This window comes from Phyllobates terribilis, unplaced genomic scaffold, assembly GCF_046119375.1.
Source record: "Phyllobates terribilis strain yellow unplaced genomic scaffold, ASM4611937v1 Scaffold_1__5_contigs__length_1240528914, whole genome shotgun sequence".
Lineage (NCBI taxonomy): Eukaryota > Metazoa > Chordata > Amphibia > Anura > Dendrobatidae > Phyllobates > Phyllobates terribilis.
The window spans coordinates 537,750,607-537,769,856 of NW_027362761.1; the positions used below are offsets into that span (position 1 = coordinate 537,750,607).

The following is a 19,250-nucleotide window of genomic DNA, read 5'->3' on the forward strand; positions in this document are numbered from 1 at the left end:
AAGTGCCGGAGGTAACTGGTCAGGTTCTGATTGATCCGCTCCACTTGACCATTAGACTGTGGGTGGTAAGCGGAGGAGAAGTCCAGAGTGACGTCTAGCAATTTACAAGTGGCTCTCCAGAAACGAGAAGTGAACTGTACTCCTCGATCCGACACGATGTGACGGGGCAGGCCATGAAGACGGAAGATGTGGCGGATAAAGACTCTGGCCAGCTCGGGTGCAGACGGAAGACCTGGCAGGGGAATGAAGTGAGCCATCTTGGAAAAGCGGTCAGCGACCACCCAAATGACCGTACAACCGGCAGAGACGGGCAGATCAGTTACGAAGTCCATCGCTATATGCTGCCAGGGGGCAGCAGGTGCTGGCAGAGGAAGAAGGCGGCCGGCCGACAAGTGTCTCGGAACCTTGTTGCGGGCGCAGGACACACAGGCAGAAACAAAGTCCATAACATCCTTGTGCAGGTTAGGCCACCAGTAGTGCCGGGTAATAAGCTGGAGGGTCTTTTTCTGACCGGCGTGGCCAGCTAGTTTAGACGAATGACCCCAGTGTAGGATCCTCTCCCGATCAGGTACCGATACGAACGTCTTACCAGGAGGGAGACAATTTAGACTCACGGAGGCCACCTGCATTACTCTGGCGGGATCGATGGGGCAGTCACATGGTCTACGAGGTGGTAATGTCTCTGCCTCCTCCATATCAAAGACATCAGCACAAGACCAATAAGGAATCGGAAGTCCAGGTAGATTAGCTGGGATAGGAGAGGGACGGACGGAATGGACGGGAACCAGACAGGTTTTATGACAGTCTTGTCCCCAGCGAAGGACTTCTCCGGTTTGCCAGTCAAGCACGGGTGCATGTCTCTGGAGCCAAGGCAGACCTAGCAAGAGGGCGTGAGAGAGTCCAGGCAGAACGTGAAGGGAGATACTCTCTGAATGCAGCATACCCACTTGCAGAGTAATGGATTCGGTGATGAATTGGATGGGGCGAGATAAGAGGCCCCCATCCACGGCAACAACAGACAAGGGTACAGCCAGAGGTTTGGTGGGGATGCGGTATTTCTCCACCAGGGACAGTGAAATAAGATTTCCGGCTGCTCCAGAGTCAAGTTGGGCTAGTTCGGAATAACGATTCTCCCCGCAGATGATTGAGACAGACAGCAGCAGGGATGGAGAGGATTTATTTTTGTCTAGATCAAGTCCTCTGAGCGAACCTAGACACAGGCGTTCTCCCGACCTCTCCGGGCAGGCACGGATCCGATGCTCCTTACTGCCACAGTAGAAGCAGCTCCCCTCGGCACGGCGAAAGTCCTGACGGGATTTGACCATCTTGGTCTGGTCGACCTGCATAGGCTCAGGAGAGTGTACCTGGGGGGAAACGGAAGGAGTGACGGGTTTCAGAAAAGTAGGACCCAGACGTGGAAGCCCCTTTTCACGGGTGACCTCTTTGGCACGTTCCTGGAACCGTAGGTCAATCCGGGTGGCAAGAGTTATTAGGTCATCGAGAGTGGTAGGAATGTCCCGACCAGCAAGTTCATCTTTAATACGGCCGGACAGACCCTCCCAGAAGACGGATACCAGAGCTTCGTTATCCCAGGCCAGCTCCGAGGCAAGGGTGCGGAACCGTATGGCATATTGACCCACGGTGAGGCTTCCCTGACGGAGGCGTAGCAGAGATGATGCGGATGAGGTCCTCCGTCCGGGTTCGTCGAAGGCTTTCCGGAAAGCCGTGAGAAAGGCAGGCAAGTCGGACACCAGGGGGTCTCCTCTCTCCCACAGAGGATTTAGCCAGGCCAGAGCCTCCCCGGTGAGATGGGACATGATGAATGCAATTTTGGCTCGGTCGGAGTTAAACTGGTGGGACAATAGTTCAAAATGCAGGGTGCACTGATTTATGAAGCCCCGAGCCAGGACGGAGTCGCCTCCGAAGCGAGGAGGTGCAGAGAGCCGGGGTCCGGAAAAGGATACCATGGTACTGGCCGTAGTTGCAGGATCAGACAGGGTGTTCAGGCGAGTATTAACATTCCGCAGATGACCCAGGATGGCCTCCTGTTGGGACTTCAGACGGGACAGTTCAAGACAGAGGTCCGAGAGCGAGGGAGCTTGGGTGCCACCGGGTTCCATGGCCCGAGCAAACTGTAACGGGTCCGGGAGGCGGAACCTCTGAGCTACTATACAAGGGGGCGGCCCTTGTAAGGGAGCGGGTGGCAGTCTCTGGATGAACGGACAGGGAGATACGGCAAGTGATCAGGGCAGTCTCTGGGTGAACGGACAGGGAGATACGGCAAGTGATCAGGGCAGTCTCTGGGTAAGGGGTAGGTACGACCTGTGATGGCAGAGCCTCCGGGTAGGCTAGCAGGCAGATGGTAGATGGGTGCTCCCAGGTGAGCAGGCGAGAGTCTCTGGAATAGCAGGTGGTCACGGCACGTGACGGCGGAGCCTCCGGGCTGGCAGGCAGGCAGGTAACGGAGAAGCGCTCCCAGGTGAGCGGGCAAGAGTCTCTGGAATAGCTGGTGGTCACCGCAAGTGACAACGGGACCTCCGGGCTGGCAAGCAGGCAGGTAACGGAGATGCGCTCCCAGGTGAGCGGGCAAGAGTCTCTGAGATAGCTGGTGGTCACAGCACGTGACAACGGAGCCTCCGGGCTGGCAAGCAGGCAGGTAACGGAGAAGCGCTCCCAGGTGAGCGGGCAAGCTGGTCCATAGACAGACTGACCGGAGTAGTAAGGCAGACCGTCGGACCTCAGGCAAGCAGGCAGGTAGCTGATATGCGCTCCCAGGTGAGCGGGCAGGCTGGTCCTTTAGACAGACTGACAGGAGTAGTAAGGCAGACCGTCGGACCTCAGGCTGGCAGACAGGTAACAAGTATTCAGGCAGGAATCAGGCAGGTAACTAGCAGGAAACTGGCAGGAAACTGGCAGGTAACTGGCAACGGGACCTGAGGGCTGAAGCACAGGTGAGACACAGGTGCAAACAACATTGCTCGGGCACCTCCATTTTGGAGGAGGTGCCTTATATATGATGAAGTCCTCCAGCCATTGGCCGGGGACTCCTTAGGACGGCGCGCGCGGCCCCTTTAAGAGGAGGGGAGCGCGCGCGCGCGCGCCCTAAGCACAGGGGCCGGGAAGGAGCGCGCGCTGAGAGCAGAGCGGGAGGAGGACGCCGGGAAGGAGCGCGCGCTGACAGCAGAGCGGGGAGAGGACGCTGGGCACGGAGCAGAGCGGTGAGGGGAGCAGCGTCCCTGCCTAGCAGAGGGCAGGGACGCCAGCGCTACATAGACCAGAAAGCTTAACGTCTGTTGTGGGTAAATTGTTTGAAGGATTTCTTAGAGATGCTATTGTAGAATATCTTAATGATAATAACTGTCTAACTCCATATCAACATGGATTCATTAGGGATCGCTCCTGCCAAACAAACCTGATGGCCTTCTACGAGGAGGTGAGCTCACAGCTGGACCGGGGAGAGTCAGTGGATGGTGTATACCTTGACTTCTCCAAAGCGTTTGATACCGTGCCACACAAAAGGTTGGTATATAAAATGAGAATGCTTGGTCTGGGGGATAATGTGCGCAAGTGGGTAAATAGCTGGCTGAGTGATAGAAAGCAGAGGGTGGTTATCAATGGAGTAAGCTCAGGGGGTGTCAGGGTTACTAGCGGGGTGCCTCAAGGGTCTGTCTTGGGCCCTATATTATTTAATATATTAATTAATGATCTAGTGGAAGGATTGCATAGTAAAATAGCAATATTTGCAGATGATACTAAACTTTGTAAAGTAGTTAATACAGATGAGGATAGGGCACAGCTACAGGAGGATTTAGATAAATTGGGGAGTTGGGCCAAAAAATGGCAAATGGGGTTCAATGCCGATAAATGTAAGGTCATGCACATGGGAAAGAAAAACAGCAGTCACCCATACATATTAAATGGGAAACCGTTGGGGAAATCTGACATGGAGAAGGACCTGGGCGTCTTGGTTAACAGCAAATTAAATTGGAGTGCCCAGTGTCAGGCAGCAGCTGCGAAGACAAATAGAGTCATGGCATGCATCAGAAGAGGAATATGGGCATATGGTGAGAACATTGTTCTTCCTCTGTATAAAGCGCTGGTAAGGCCGCACTTAGAATATTGTGCACAGTTCTGGGCTCCGGGGCTCAGGAAAGACATATTGGAGCTAGAGAGGGTACAAAGGAGGGCGACCAAGGTAATAAAGGGAATGGAGGGACTAGAATACCCAGAGAGGTTGTCAAAATTAGGCCTATTTACATTGGAAAAGAGAAGGCTTAGGGGAGACTTCATAAACATGTATAAATACATCAGGGGGCAGTACAGAGATCTCTCCCATGACCTGTTTATACCAAGGATGGTGACAAAGACGAGGGGGCACACTATGCGTCTGGAGGAAAGGAGGTTCCTGCACCAGCATAGAAGGGGCTTCTTTACGGTCAGAGCCGTGAGACTCTGGAACTGTCTGGGAGAGGAAGTGGTGATGTCCAACTCACTTAATGAGTTCAAGAGAGGCCTGGACGCCTTTCTTGAGAACAATAAAATTACATCTTATGCTTACTGATAGATAATTAATCCAGGGATTTAATCTGCCAGATTGGAGTCGGGGAGTGAATTTTTCCTCAATGATGTAAATTGGCCTATACCGCATGGTTTTTTTTTTTGCCTTCCCCTGGATCAACGCTGCGGAATAGCTGCAGTGCACAAGAAATAGGCTGAACTGGATGGACGCTTGTCTTTTTTCGGCCTTATAAACTATGTAACTATGTAACACTGATTGTGAATCAATTTCTCCTGCTGTTGTGCAAGTGGAACAGACAACTGGTAGAAATGATCGGCAATTAGCAAGATAAAGGCGTGGTTCTGCAGGTGGTGACCACAGACCATTTCTCTGTTCTCATCCTTTTTGGCTGTTGTTTTGGTCACTTTTTCATTTTGCCATTGCTCTCACCCCTAGAGGTACAGTAGCATGAGGCGGTGTCTACAGTACAAACCACAGAAGTTGCTCAGGTAGTGCAGTTCATCCAGGATGGCACATCAGTGCGAGCTGTGGCAAGAAGGTTTGCTGTGTCTGTCAGCACACTGTCCAGAGCATGGAGCAGATACCAGGAGATGTGGAGGGAGTCATAGGAGGGCAACAACCCAGCAGCAGGACAGTTACCTCCTCCTTTGTGCAAGGAGGAACAGGAGGAGCACTGCCAGAGCCCTGCAAAATGACCTCCAGCAGGCCACAAATGAGCATGTGTCTGCACAAACGGTTAGAAACAGACTCCATGAGGGTGGTATGAGGGCCCAGACGTCCACAGACAAGGGGTTGTGCTCACAGCCCAACACCGTGTAGGACGCTTGGCATTTGCCACAGAACACCAGGATTGGAAAAGTCCTGTGCTCTTCACAGATGAAAGCAGATTCACCCTGAGCACATGTGACAGACGTGACAGAGTCTGGAGACGCCGTGGAGAGCGCAGCGCTGTGCTGCCTGCAACATCCTTCAGCATGCAGCATGACCGGTTTGGCAGTGGGTCAGTAATGGTGTGGGGTGGCATTTCTTTGGAGGGCCGCACAGCCCTCCATGTGCTTGCCAGAGGTAGCCTGACTGCCATTTGGTACCGAGATGAGATCCTCAGACCCCTTGTGAGACCATATGCTGGTGCGGTTGGCCCTGGGTTCCTCCTAATGCAGGACAATGCCAGACCTCATGTGGCTGGAGTGTGTCAGCAGTTCCTGCAAGATGAAGGCATTGAAGCTATGGACTGGCCCGCCCGTTCCCCAGACCTGAATCCGATTGAGCACATCTGGGACATCATGTCTTGCTCCATCCACGAACGTCACGTTGCACCACAGACTGTCCAGGAGTTGGCGGATGCTTTAGTCCAGGTCTGGGAGGAGATCCCACAGGAGACCAACCACAACCTCATCAGGAGCATGCCCAGGCGTTGTAGGGAGGTCATACAGGCACGTGGAGGCCACGCACCATACTGAGCCTCATTTTGACTTGTTTTAAGGATTTTACATCAAAGTTGGATCAGCCTGTAGTGTGTTTTTCCACTTTAATTTTGGGGGTGACTCCAAATCCAGGCCTCCATTGGTTAACAAATTTGATTTCCATTGATGTCATCGACTCGCTGAATGTTGCTTGGAGTCACTGCGGTTACTGGCCTGCAACTCCACATTTTGTCAGCCAACGGTGATGGCCCTTCAGCTGTGTTACAGCGACGAACCCATCGTCTAACAGTACTGACATCCGCTGTTGCATCACCGTACACATTTTTCAGTCTCTCATGAATTAGAACGGGCGTTTCACCTTCTGCATGCAAGAATTCAATCACAGAACGTTGTCTAATACGAACAGCGATGTCAGCCATTTTGCAAACGGATACAGTCCTGCCACCTGTTGGTGCAGGAAGTTGCAATTGCTGTGGATTGGAGAAGAAGGTTTGAGGAATTATGCCATATTTGAATATTTAACATAACTACCTTATTTAAGGAGAAAAAAAAAAAAGGAGGCATTACTTATTGACAGACCCTCATTATATATATATATATATATATATATATATATATATATATATATATATTTTAGTGCTCACTTATATAGCGCCATTAATTCCACAGCGCTTTACAGACATCATCATCAGCACTGTCCCCATTAGGGCTGACAATCTAGATTCCCTATCAGTATGTCTTTGGAGTGTGGGAGGAAACCTGAGAACCTGGAGGAAACCCACACAGACACGGGGAGAACATACAAACTCCTTGCAGATATTGTTCTTGGTGGGATTTGAACCCAGGGCTGCAAGGCAGGAGTGCTAACCACTGAGCCACCGTGCTGCCCAGTATGAGACTACGACCTTGGATTTATACAGGACTTGTGTTATCAACACCTGTGAGTTAGATAAGCAGGCGTAATCAGGGACACAGTTCAAGACAGCATTGTCGCTTCAAGTGTCTTTTGCATGTTAACTAACATTCTGAGAAGTTATTTCCGCAAATAGATATTAACCAATAAGAAATAGACAAGCATATCTGAGTGATTATTGTATTCTAAGAGTATAAAAAGTTTGGTGAAGTACAATAAGTTAGACAACGCTTGTGACCAATGTCTTGTCCACTTGCTACATGATAAGAATAAAAAACACTGCCTAGTTCCGGATGACACAGTGCCTCTGGAAAAAAAAAATTCTAACAGATTGAAGCACCTAAAAACTGTCCATTGGATACTAAAACACTCGACCGCTGGCCTATAGAGAGGCTAAAACATTTAACTACTTGCCACAGTAGACTAAGGCACTAAACCATGGCGGTGAAGAATTTATGCACCAAACCACACACCACCAGGAGTAGGGGCACCAAGGACTAGACGTCTAAACATCCTTTATGGCAATGAGTAACATCATGGATTAGTAACACCATGGAGTAACGTCATGGAACTAAACCAATTGATACCAATAGAAACAGTGGCACTAAATCATCATACACTAGAAATTAAGAGTGGAACAATGAAAACTACTAACCAGGGCACCTAACTAATAGATAGCAAACAATACCAACAAGTACTGCTTGGGCAAGAAAAGGGGGGAAAACCCACTGGACAATAAGTAATTTCAGGGAACACCACATTTGAAAAGTGCTTAAAGGTGAACTCCAATAATAAAACGTAGTTTCCCAATGCTGCGTTGTCCTCTAATGAATGATTTACATATATTTTACTAATCTTTTCAAACCAAAGTCCGATCCCATTAAAACTTCCACAGTGAACCCTATATCCATTAAGGCTGCACGGTGGCTCAGTGGTTAGCACTGCAGCCTTGCAGCACTGGGGTCCTGGGTTCAAATCCCACCAAGGACAACATCTGCAAGGAGTTTGTATGTTCTCCCTGTGTTTGCATGGGTTTCCTCCCAAAGACATACTGATAGGGAATCTAGATTATTTTCATAATTGTTTCTGTACATTTTATGCATTTCCATTAGTTCCTTGTGTCTTATAATATATATAAATATTAAATGGATTCTCCAGGAATAGAAAAAAAAATAACTGAAGGAAATGTCATTCTAAATACATTTAAGTAGCAAATCACAATCATTTTGTCTAGGGAGGTAATCATTATAGAATCAAAATGGCCGTCTCCTTGTTTTACTGAGAGAAACCTGTCCTAGAATGTTAGGACAGCTGCCTGTGAGCATGTTCAGTATGAAGATCCGCTACCGAGACCTGGAGATACTTATATTGTTCAGAAAGTCAGAAGTTTGAGCGGCCAATTCTTACCTCAGCACCTCTGGTATCTCCAGTAGTATTGGTGGAGTGAATCTTCCTACATATGGAGGAGAGCAAAGCTTCCTACTGCACATGCTCACAAGCATCTGTCCTAACATTCTAGGACAGGTGTCTCAGTAAAACGGCAGTGGCCATTTTGCTTCTGTAGTGATTACCACCCTAGACAAAATGATTGTGATTTTCTAATTATTTATTTTCAGAGCACCATTAATTCCATGGTGCTGTACATGAGAAGAGGTTACATACAGTCAAAAAACTAACAATGACAGACTGGTACAGAGGGGAGAGGGCTGTTCCCTTGTGGGCTCACATTCTACAAGGTGATGGGGGAAGTAGACATTAGGTTGGGTGGGAAGGGGTGTTCCGGCAGCTTTGGTGGTGGCGAGTTGGCACCAAGGTTATTACAGGCTGTAAGATTTTTTGAAGATATGGATTGTCAAACTCCATCTGAAAGTTCCGACTGTGGCGGATAATCGAACGTGTTGGGGCACAGAATTCCAGAGGATGAGGAATATTTATAGCGAGAAGTTTTAGAGGCGATTGGGTAAGGAACGTGTAAGTATGAAGGAGGGAGGGAGGTCTTGAGAGGACCGGAGATTACGTGTTGGAAGATATTGGGAGATTAGTTCGGAGTTATATACGGAAAAGAGATTATGGATGGCTTTGTAGGTCATCTTTAGCAGTTTGAACTCGATATGTTGTGGAATTGGGAGCCAATTAAGGGATTTGCAGAGGGGAGAAGCAGAGGAGTAGCAAGAGAGGTGGATTAGTCGAGCCACTGAGTTCAGGATGGACTGGAAAGGTGCGAGAGTGTTAGCAGGAAGACCACAGAGGAGGATATTGCAGTAGTCGAGGTGGGAAATGATGAGTGCATAGTCTAACATTTTAGATTGATGGTCGAGGAAAGGACAGATTCCGGAAATATTTTTGAGCTGGAGGAGACCGAAGGTGGCAAGAGAGGGTTACACTGAGGCAGCGGATTTCCGATACAGGGCAAAGTGTGATGTCATTTATTGTGATAAATAGATAGGGTGGGGTCGGGTAGTTAGGTGAGATGGCGGAAAGATAAGTTTTGTCCACATTGATGCTTTGGAAGAAAGAAGAGAAGAACGAGGACATGTCTGGTAGATCTGAGTGTCGTCAGCGTATAGATGGTACTGGTAGCCATGGGACTTTATGAGTTGTCCCAGGCCAAAAGGTATAGATTGAGAAGAGTAGGGGTCCCAGAACAGAGGCTTGAGGGATAACAACAGAGAGAGGGCGGGATGAAGAGGTAATATGGGAGTGGGACATGTTAAATGTGCGGCTAGAAAGGTATGAGGAAATCCAGGAAATGGCAGGGTCTATGACGCCAAAGGAAGAGAGGATCTAGAGTAGGAAGGAGTGGTTGACTGTGTGAAGGGCAGAGGACAGGTCTAAAAGAAGGAGTATAGAGAATTGTCTGTTAGCTTTGGCAGAAAGCAATAGTAATTTTGGTTCGGGCAGTTTTGGTGGGGACAGAAGCCGGATTGTTGGTTGTCAAAGAGTGAGTGAGGTGAGCAGTTGGAAGAAAGTTCAGTGTGGATATACTGTTCGAGGAGTTTGGAGGCAAACGAGAGTAGCAATATCGGACGCTAGCTGGACATTTATAATGACATTTCCGTTAGCTATTTAGTTTTTTCTATTCCCAGAGAACCCCTTTAAGCATTGTACATTTTGTTCATTAACCTAGCCTAAAATTTTAACAGTTTTTATTGTTGCACTAAAGAAACTAAAAATCCACAAAGAATAATTGGTAGCTTGTACATGTGACCTGTTCATAGCCTGTGGACAGTAAATACCGTATTTTTCGGACCACATTTGGGACGAAAATGGGGGGTGCGTCTTATGGTCCGAATACAGGCTTACCGGGGAGTTGCTGTGGTGGTGGAGTGGGATTGCAAGGAAGCAGGGTCCCTCCGTCTGGAAGCCGGCAGCTGCAGAAGCTGTGCAATGCTGTGGGCCCAGGATCGGCGGTCAGGCAGAGCTTTCCCGGCGACCACATGCACAGTCTGGGATCTCGACGCAGCCGAGATCTCAACTGAGCATGCGCCGCCCGTGGCGGCCATTTTCCTGAAGCCATGGGCCTCAGGGAAATGGCCGCCGTGATCTCATACTGCACATGAGTCGGCTCGGGTGGCCATTTTCTTGTAGACCATGGCTTCTGGAAGATGGCTGCCGGAAAAGCAGTACACTGCGCTCTGCTTTACCGCCAACACCGAGCCCATAGCATCTCACCGCTCCTGTTGCTGCCGGTTCCTGACAGAGGAACCCTGCTTCCTGCTATGCCGCTCAACCACAGCCGCAACCCCCTGATGCTGGGGAAAAGCTTTCTCCCACCCATGGCCCTCTGTAATGCTCCACTTCTGCTCCCTTCCTGAGAGACCCTGCATCCTGTGACCCCCGTTCCACCACTCCCCAGGTAAGAGACCTATTCGGATTATGAGATGGACCCCATCTTGGGCAAAACATTTTTTTATATTTTCCACCACTTAATTTGGGGTGCGTCTTATGGTCCAGTGCGTCTTAATCTGAAAAATACAGTACATTATGAGCATGACATTGGAACCTACTGCCCTTTTGGTAAGTGGTGGCATGACTGAGCATCTTGGGTGTGTTGACTGGTTGAGGAGCAAATGTGAGATCGAGCCGCAGAGTAACATAGACCCCCTTGTAGTCACTCCCTGCGTCACTAAGTGATGGCCTGTCCATGATAGTAATAGTGAGACAAAGGAAACTAGGAAATAGAGCAACTAATTAATAAATATTAGTGACAGTCACCAAACCAATACCAACAATTAATACCAAGATATTAAAACAACTGGGCACTAAGTCCTGTACAGTAAATGCAGGGTTATCACATTTGAAAAGGGCTTAAAGGTGAACTCCAATAATATATCGTAGTTTCCCAATGTAAATGCTGCGTTGTCCTCAAATGAACGATTTGCACACACTTTACTTATCTTTTCTGAGTCCGATCACACAAGACGTCCACGGTGAAACATCCCTATACCCATTATATTGTGAGCTCCTACAATCATGGCTCTCAAGTTTTATTTTTGCTAAATTGGTGAAATTTTTTTTCTTCTTGCTCAAGCAGCAGACAGCAGCACATCCCATTTTGAGCAACTAATGAAAATGTACTTGGCATCGATATCAAATTCGTGAAGCAACGATGGCCAAAACAGAGTACTCATTGACTGTAGCCCTTGGCTATGGTACTATGTTATTTACTGCAGGAAAGGACGACAGACTGAAGCTGAGCAAGAATTAAATATTTCACCGACTAAATATTTATAGACCAGCAAATACTAAATAGGAAATAGTTTACTGATATATACTCATTAAATAAGATATTCATAAAAAAAAAAAAAAACAATTAGGTTATGACAAGAAACAATATATCACAAAAACACACAAAACCAAAAAAGGGACTCTATCCTATAAAGATAGGAGATAAAGATACACCTATATATATTGAGTATTGCCATAATGTATAACCCCCTTAAGGGGGTTGTCCAACTTTTGGGGACAGTTTTTTTTCTTACTTAAATGCATGCAATTGCAAAAATTACTTTTAGTTCCAATTGCATGCATTTAAGTAAGAAAAAAAATGATCTACAAAAGGTGGACAACCCCTTTAAGGAACAAATGTAAATAGAGATACCAAAGTTATGATCATAGTATGGCAGAGAGTAGTATCAAAAACAATAGAAAGATATAGTATTAGTGAAATAAAGCAAAAGCCGTCCTATTTTACTTTAAAACTCTTATATACAGAAGGTGTAACTTAGAAACTTTACATCCTTTCTTTATAGGATAGAGCCTTTTTTGTTTTGTGTGTTTTTTTGTGATATTGTCAGCTATATACTTAATACTTATGGAGATCGATAGCGTGAGTCGGAATGAAGACAAAACACGATATATCGTATTAACAGGGTATATTGCAGCAGGCAAGCATATGTTATAGCAGGCAGGAATAGGCAATAAGCAATCAGTAACCAGTCTATGGAAAACTGGTTGTAATATCAGTACAAACCGATAGATGTCCCAGGTGCACAGTCCACAGGGTCCCGAGCCCCGACCAGGCTCCTTGCAGAGAGCAGGCTGAAACTGCAGGTGGATGCAGAGCGGGTTTTTGCACACAGATGAAAGTCCAGATAAACGGCAGGCAAGTAACAGGTGGGAGATCAGTTAAACAGTCTATGGAAAACGGTTGTGATGTCAGTACAAACCGTTAGATGTCCCAGGTGCACAGTCCATAGGATCCTGAGCCCGGACCAGGCTCCTTGCAGGGAGCAGGCTGAACTGCAGGTGGATGCAGAGCGGGTCTTTGCACACAGATGAAAGTCCAGATAAACAGCAGGCAGGTAACAGGTGGGGAATCCCGGTGTAGAGAAGCAACAAGCAAGATGCAAGTCCTTCAAGCTTGGCAGCAGGTAAGATACAAGATACACAAGCAAAGTATAGTTGGCCGGAGTCTCTTTATATATATAGCACACAGGAAGCAGGAGATATCAGACAGGAAACAAGATGGCCCCCGAGGCTGTCAATTCCATTTTGGACAAGGGCAGAACCAAACAGAACAGGTACATACAGCTCCATCTTGGACAAGGGCAGAAACCGGACAGAACAGACACATGACTCAGATCCTTACAGATATATTGTTTCTGAGCAGCAAAGAACTAGGCTTGCCGATATTGAAAATAATTTCCGTGGACATTGCATGAATGGATCCAAGTCTATAACGTGCGAAACTGCTAAAATCAGTCTACCTAAGGTTACAATGTGAAATGTTGGTGGAGCCCAATGTATCTCAGCTTGTGTTTTAGAGTGTCAGCCAAGCTGGTGTACCTAAACCAATCATGTGCAACACTGTCTGATGAGTACATAGGACATGGGCAACACAATGAATTCATAAATATTTGTGGATAACAAGATAGATAATGAGCTGGAATTTTTTTTCCCTTTTTTTGACTCACCTTGACCATATCTAGATGCTCTTTTAGTATACTGTCATGTTGTGACAAGATTTCCAAGGTTCCGAGAAAGTTGCAATTATGTAGGTCTCCAATTCTCTGTGATGTTCCTGTCATGTTTCTGGATTTGAACCCTTGATTCTGTGCTCTGTAGTTGGCGTTTATTTCTGCTGAGCCACAGCAGATACACCTTTTCTTTGGATGTTTTAGTTCTGTTATCTTTGTTTCTTTCAGTTTTGGGAAACAGGTGTTTTTCACTTACTCTGTTTGTCCTATCACCTTTCGGTGTCAAACATCGCTAAGAGGCTCTGCAGTGGAAGTATAGATCTAGGTATAGGTTAGAGGTAAACCGCTCCTTGCGTAGTGTATGCCCGTCAAGCTTGATGGCGTGGTGATCCAGTGTGGGAGGTGCTGTATTGACGGGCATACACTACCACAAGGAGCGGCTACATACATATAGTTACATAGTTTATAAGGCCGAAAAAAGACAAGCGTCCATCCAGTTCAGCCTATTTCTTGTGCACTGCAGCTATTCCGCAGCGTTGATCCAGGGGAAGGCAACAAAAAAACCCATGCGGTATAGGCCAATTTACATCATTGAGGAAAAATTCACTTCCCGACTCCATTCTGGCAGTCAGTTAATTAATCCAGGGATTTAATCTATCACTAAGCATAAGATGTAATTTTATTGTTCTCAAGAAAGGCGTCCAGGCCTCTCTTGAACTCATTAAGTGAGTTGGACATCACCACTTCCTCTCCCAGACAGTTCCAGAGTCTCACGGCTCTGACCGTAAAGAAGCCCCTTCTATGCTGGTGCAGGAACCTCCTTTCCTCCAGACGCATAGTGTGCCCCCTCATCTTTGTCACCATCCTTGGTATAAACAGGTCATGGGAGAGATCTCTGTACTGCCCCGTGATGTATTTATACATGTTTATGAGGTCTCCCCTAAGCCTTCTCTTTTCCAATGTAAATAGGCCTAATTTTGACAACCTCTCTGGGTATTCTAGTCCCTCCATTCCCTTTATTACCTTGGTCGCCCTCCTTTGTACCCTCTCTAGCTCCAATATGTCTTTCCTGAGCCCCGGAGCCCAGAACTGTGCACAATATTCTAAGTGCGGCCTTACCAGCGCTTTATACAGAGGAAGAACAATGTTCTCATCATATGCCCCTATTCCTCTTCTGATGCATGCCATGACTCTATTTGCCTTCGCAGCTGCTGCTTGACACTGGGCACTCCAATTTAATTTGCGGTTTACCTCTAACATACCTAGACCTATACCTCCACTGCAGACCCTCTTTGTCAAACTTTGCTAAGACCCAGGATTGGGTCAAAAAGTCATGATGTATCGATTTACTATTCATCGGATCATTTTGTTATCCAACGGTGAATATTTATATATATAGGATTTTGAATAAACGTATCACTATTTGCATATTACCAGAGAGTGCGGCTGATTTTCGTATATTGGAATCCTTGGTAGTATCCAGTTCAGCCAGCACCCCTTACCTTGCTGAGTGCGCATCTTCTCTGCTACCTACAGATAGTATTAGTCCATGCAGCTTGTTGTCCTCCAAATATTGAAGGTCAAACCATCAACACTCAAACAATGAGATGAGCGCCTCCCATCTTTCCCCAATCCTTTGGAAAAATGCCTGAATAAGAGCTGTGAACTATAAAAGGGGGATCTGCCTCTGTTTCCACAGACTCTTCAGGAAGTCAGCTTCAGGGACCTTGGCCCAGCTGGAGGAATACAGTTCTGCTCCATTGACCATCACTAAACCCTCGAAGACGTTTGGAGAATCCAGGTTGGGACAATCAGGTCACCTGGCCTCAAACCTCACTGTAATCGGTCAGTTTCCTAAGCTTGCTGCTACCTCCTCTCTTTGGGTGCCCGCCAAAAGCAGGGTGCTACTGGTTGGGGTATTAGGCCTTGTATGCCCCTAAGTCGCAGCTGATCTAATCCCAGCAAGCCAGCAGAAGGGTGAGACTCTGTATGTGATTTATCTATTGGTGGTTCAATAAAGTATTGCCACACTGGGTTACCCTCACCCTGTGTTGTCCGAGTACTACTCTGCCCACGGGGAAGTAGTGTGGGCGATCAGTGGGATGAGCCATGGTCATTTTTAAAGACAGCCAGACCAGCGGATGAGATCACCCACTGACCCTTGTGTTTCCACAGAACCCCCTACAACAGTGAGCTTTAGAGGATCAAGACGTGTCTTACAAATGTATAGTATATACAAAACTTGACTCTTTTTTAGTTAGTTATAATAATACAATACATAAAAATAAAATGATATAACAAAGGTTCCTCAAGCCATGAGGTAACCCAGCTCCAGATTCATGAATGACAATGACCTATCTACAAAAAGACTATAGTAACATAAGTGCACTTATCAACAATCAAAATACATCTAGGTCAATAGGTTTTGCATACAAGGATACTATTAGCTGTATTAAGTGTGCATATTTATGGCATCAATCTAATAAATACAATTCATGCACTCTGGTAATCAAGGTAAAAATTATACCCAATTAATGCTAATGTTAACTATTTTTATAGGATATATATGGCCAGACCTAGTGTGGTTGTCATTCAAAAGTGCAATACCAGTCTGAGATAGGTCAGATACACCCCGGAAGAGCACGGCGAAACGCGCGTCGGGTTGGAGAGATCCAGCTCCACTTTGTCCTGTAGATTTGGCCAGCACACGTAACAAAAATGATACATTCTGTAATTTATATCTGGCCTATCTCAGACTGATATTGCACTTTCTTTTTAAGCCTTTCCTCTTCTTCATAACCTTTTCACTTTTGATTTTTGAGAGCCAGATTTATGATGGTACATGTTTTTGGGTCTAGGTACATAACAAATTACCTTGCAAGCAAAAATTAACTAGTATTACGCACATATAACAACGCAAAAATCAGAACAACTTGGAAATGGCAACACTACATCATACTGACAGTGAATAGGGCAGCAGAAATAATATAAAACATACAGGTAAGGCTGGTTTCACACCAGCTCTTTTTTGACATCTGTACGGGGATGTAAAAAAAGATCAAAAGAACAGTCCAACAGACTCCGACACTTTCGTTCTTGTCACCATTGAATGTACTATGCAGTGCAGTCGTAATTTTGACAGCCCGAAAAAATACCGCATCCATCTTTTTTTGGCTATCAAAATGATTAACCCCGGACGGAATCATCTGCCATCACTATGTTAGTGAATGGCCAGTGATTCTTCTTAACACTAGCGCTAAACAAGCTATCCTGTGCTGGCATCTGCTATAGGGCTATACACACACAGTGGACTGGAGGAGACCTTTTTGTATTGAACTGAAATAAATTAAATTTTTGATGATATTCTAATTTTGTGAGAAGCACCTGTATATTAGGTCACGTGTCTTTGTACATACTGTAATTTGGTCATGTACAGTGTGTAGTAGTGTTATAAGTAATGTACAGGATAGGATATATAATAGGATAGTATAGCGTAAGGCATAGTGTATAGGTAGTACAGGGATAGATAGTTGACTGTAGTGTAGGTAATTACATTAGGGTAAGATAAAGTTAATGTTTGTGACTAGCCCATAGTGGGAGGGGCTTAGTGCTAGGGCAAGTGAAGGCTTCCTGTGTGTTAGCTCAAGTTGGAAGTGCAAAGTGAGCAGAGCTGCCTTAGGGGTGATCTGGAGTGAGAGGAGACTAAAGATGGGATAGCGAGATCCTGAGACAGAGTGGCCTTCCGTAAAAGGGTCCTTGGATAGGACATAGAGTCACGAACCCCTGAGCTTGCAGCCACCAAAGGTAACAGACCTAAACAGGACTGAGTTTGTCAGACTAGTGGGGATCCCAAGCGGTAGATTCAGAGCGCCAGTAGAGGAGGAAATAGGACCAAGAACCGCTGAGTGAGTAGAGGGACTTGCTGATCAGGACTGTGGCATTGAAGTTGTGGCAAAATAGGGTGAAACAGTGAGCCTCACTAGCCCTGGAGTAGACTACAGAGGAAGGATTTGTACTATAAAGGAAATGTCCATAAGACTTTGTACCCGCTGTCCCTTGTATATAAACCTTACCAAGTTACCATTGTAATGGGATGGGTGGTGGAACCACTGTGCAGTGTTGTGAGGAGAGCCTGGAGGAGGGTAACTAGGGACCTCACCAAATCTGACCTCAGATATATGGTGGCTAGACAACTCAGTGATCCGAGGAGGGACGAGGAAGGTGGACCAGGTGCTACTCTGGGACTGACCTCGGGCAGCTGACCACCAAGGGAGAGGAGGCAGGCGCAGGGTGGCACGGCTACTAGGCAGGCAGGTGGACACGGCTGGTAGACAGGCAGGTAAATGGAGATACATGCATGGGACCTGGGAACTAACAAGAGTGTTAGAAAACAAACTTACAATGTTACACATATTGGAGGAGGTGCCTTAAATAGTTAGTGTCCTCCAGCCATTGGCCGGGAACACTTTAGGACAGCACTCGCGGCCCCCTTAAGAGGTGGGGAGCGCACGCCCTAAGCATAGTGCCCGGGCAACTGCACTCTGTGCGCATGCCCCTGGCAGCAACAGTGTGCAAAGAGGATGGAGGAACGGGACACTCCGGCCAGGGGCTACGGTGGTGAGGTGGGGGGGGGGGGGGTCGGCGACTCTGCTGGAGGGGGGGGTCAGGAGGCAGAGACGCCGGTGCTACAACCGTTCATTAAAGACTTTATTTTTGAACGGCGGCCTCCTTAATTGAACTGTGGAACCTACTGTCCTGGCCAGCCAACACCACCAGCTATAGGCGGCCTGCACGGTCGTAAAGCCCTGACAGCACAAGTGCGCACACCCCGCCAGAACCCACACATGTACGCCAGAGTGTAAAGGGAGAGGAGTGCCTCGCCCGTGGCTACCGACCCGCGCTGCGCCACAGAACTACTGGAGATATCCAAGTACATCACCACCATCAGAGACAAACAAGTGACAAAGTCTCATTGGCAGAAACATTTTTGGTCGCGCTGTGTGTGTCCTGGCTGCAGTCGTTGTGTAGACCCAGAGGAATTGGATTATGTGGCTGTGATAGGGTCGTTGACACCGAAGACTGCCTACAATGGATAATTTATGTTCTGATGGACAATATAATACCTGTCAACGCAGACCAAGGTCAACTGAATACACTGTGTGCAGAATTATTAGGCAAGTTGTATTTTAGAGGATTATTTTTATTATTGATCAACAACTATGTTCTCAATCAACCCAAAAGACTCATAAATATCCAAGCTTAATATTTTTGGAAGTTGGAGTGGGTTTTTTTTACATTTGGCTATCTTAGGAGGATATCTGTTTGTGTAGGTAACTATTACTGTGCAGAATTATTAGGCAACTTAATAAAAACCAAATATAATCCCATCTCACTTGTTTATTTCACCAGGTAAACCAATATCAGTGCACAAAATTTAGAAATAAACATTTGTGACATGCAAAAACAAAACCCCAAAAAATTAGTGATCAATATAGCCACCTTTCTTTATGATGACACTCAACAGCCTTCCATCCATAGATTCTGTCAGTTGCTTGATCTGTTTTCGATCAACATTGCGTGCAGCAGCCACCACAGCCTCCCAGACACTGTTCCGAGAGGTGTACTGTTTTCCCTCCCTGTAGATCTCACATTTTATGATGGACCACAGGTTCTCTATAGGGTTCAGATCAGGTGAACAAGGGCGCCATGTCATTATTTTTTCTTCTTTTAGACCTTTACTGGCCAGCCATGCTGTGAAGTAGTTGGATGCATGTGATGGAGCATTGTCCTGCATGAAAATCATGTTTTTCTTGAACGATACCGACTTCTTCTTGTACCACTGCTTGAAGAAGTTGTCTTCCAGAAACTGGCAGTAGGTCTGGGAGTTGAGCTTCACTCCATCCTCAACCCTAAAAGGTCCCACACGTTCATCTTTCACGATACCAGAGCATACCAGTACCCCACCTCCACCTTGC

At 46.6% G+C, this 19,250-nt stretch overlaps 1 protein-coding gene across 1 annotated transcript in view; it reads left to right on the forward strand.

Moving 5' to 3' along the window:
- The first annotated feature begins 12,350 nt into the window (after positions 1 to 12,350).
- Positions 12,351 to 19,250, forward strand: part of DNAJB5 (DnaJ heat shock protein family (Hsp40) member B5) — a 68,677-nt gene continuing 61,777 nt past the window's right edge. The window contains exon 1 of the mRNA XM_073680358.1: positions 12,351 to 12,461. The gene's annotated coding sequence lies outside the window, so the exon portion shown is untranslated. The remainder of the gene's footprint in view (positions 12,462 to 19,250) is intronic.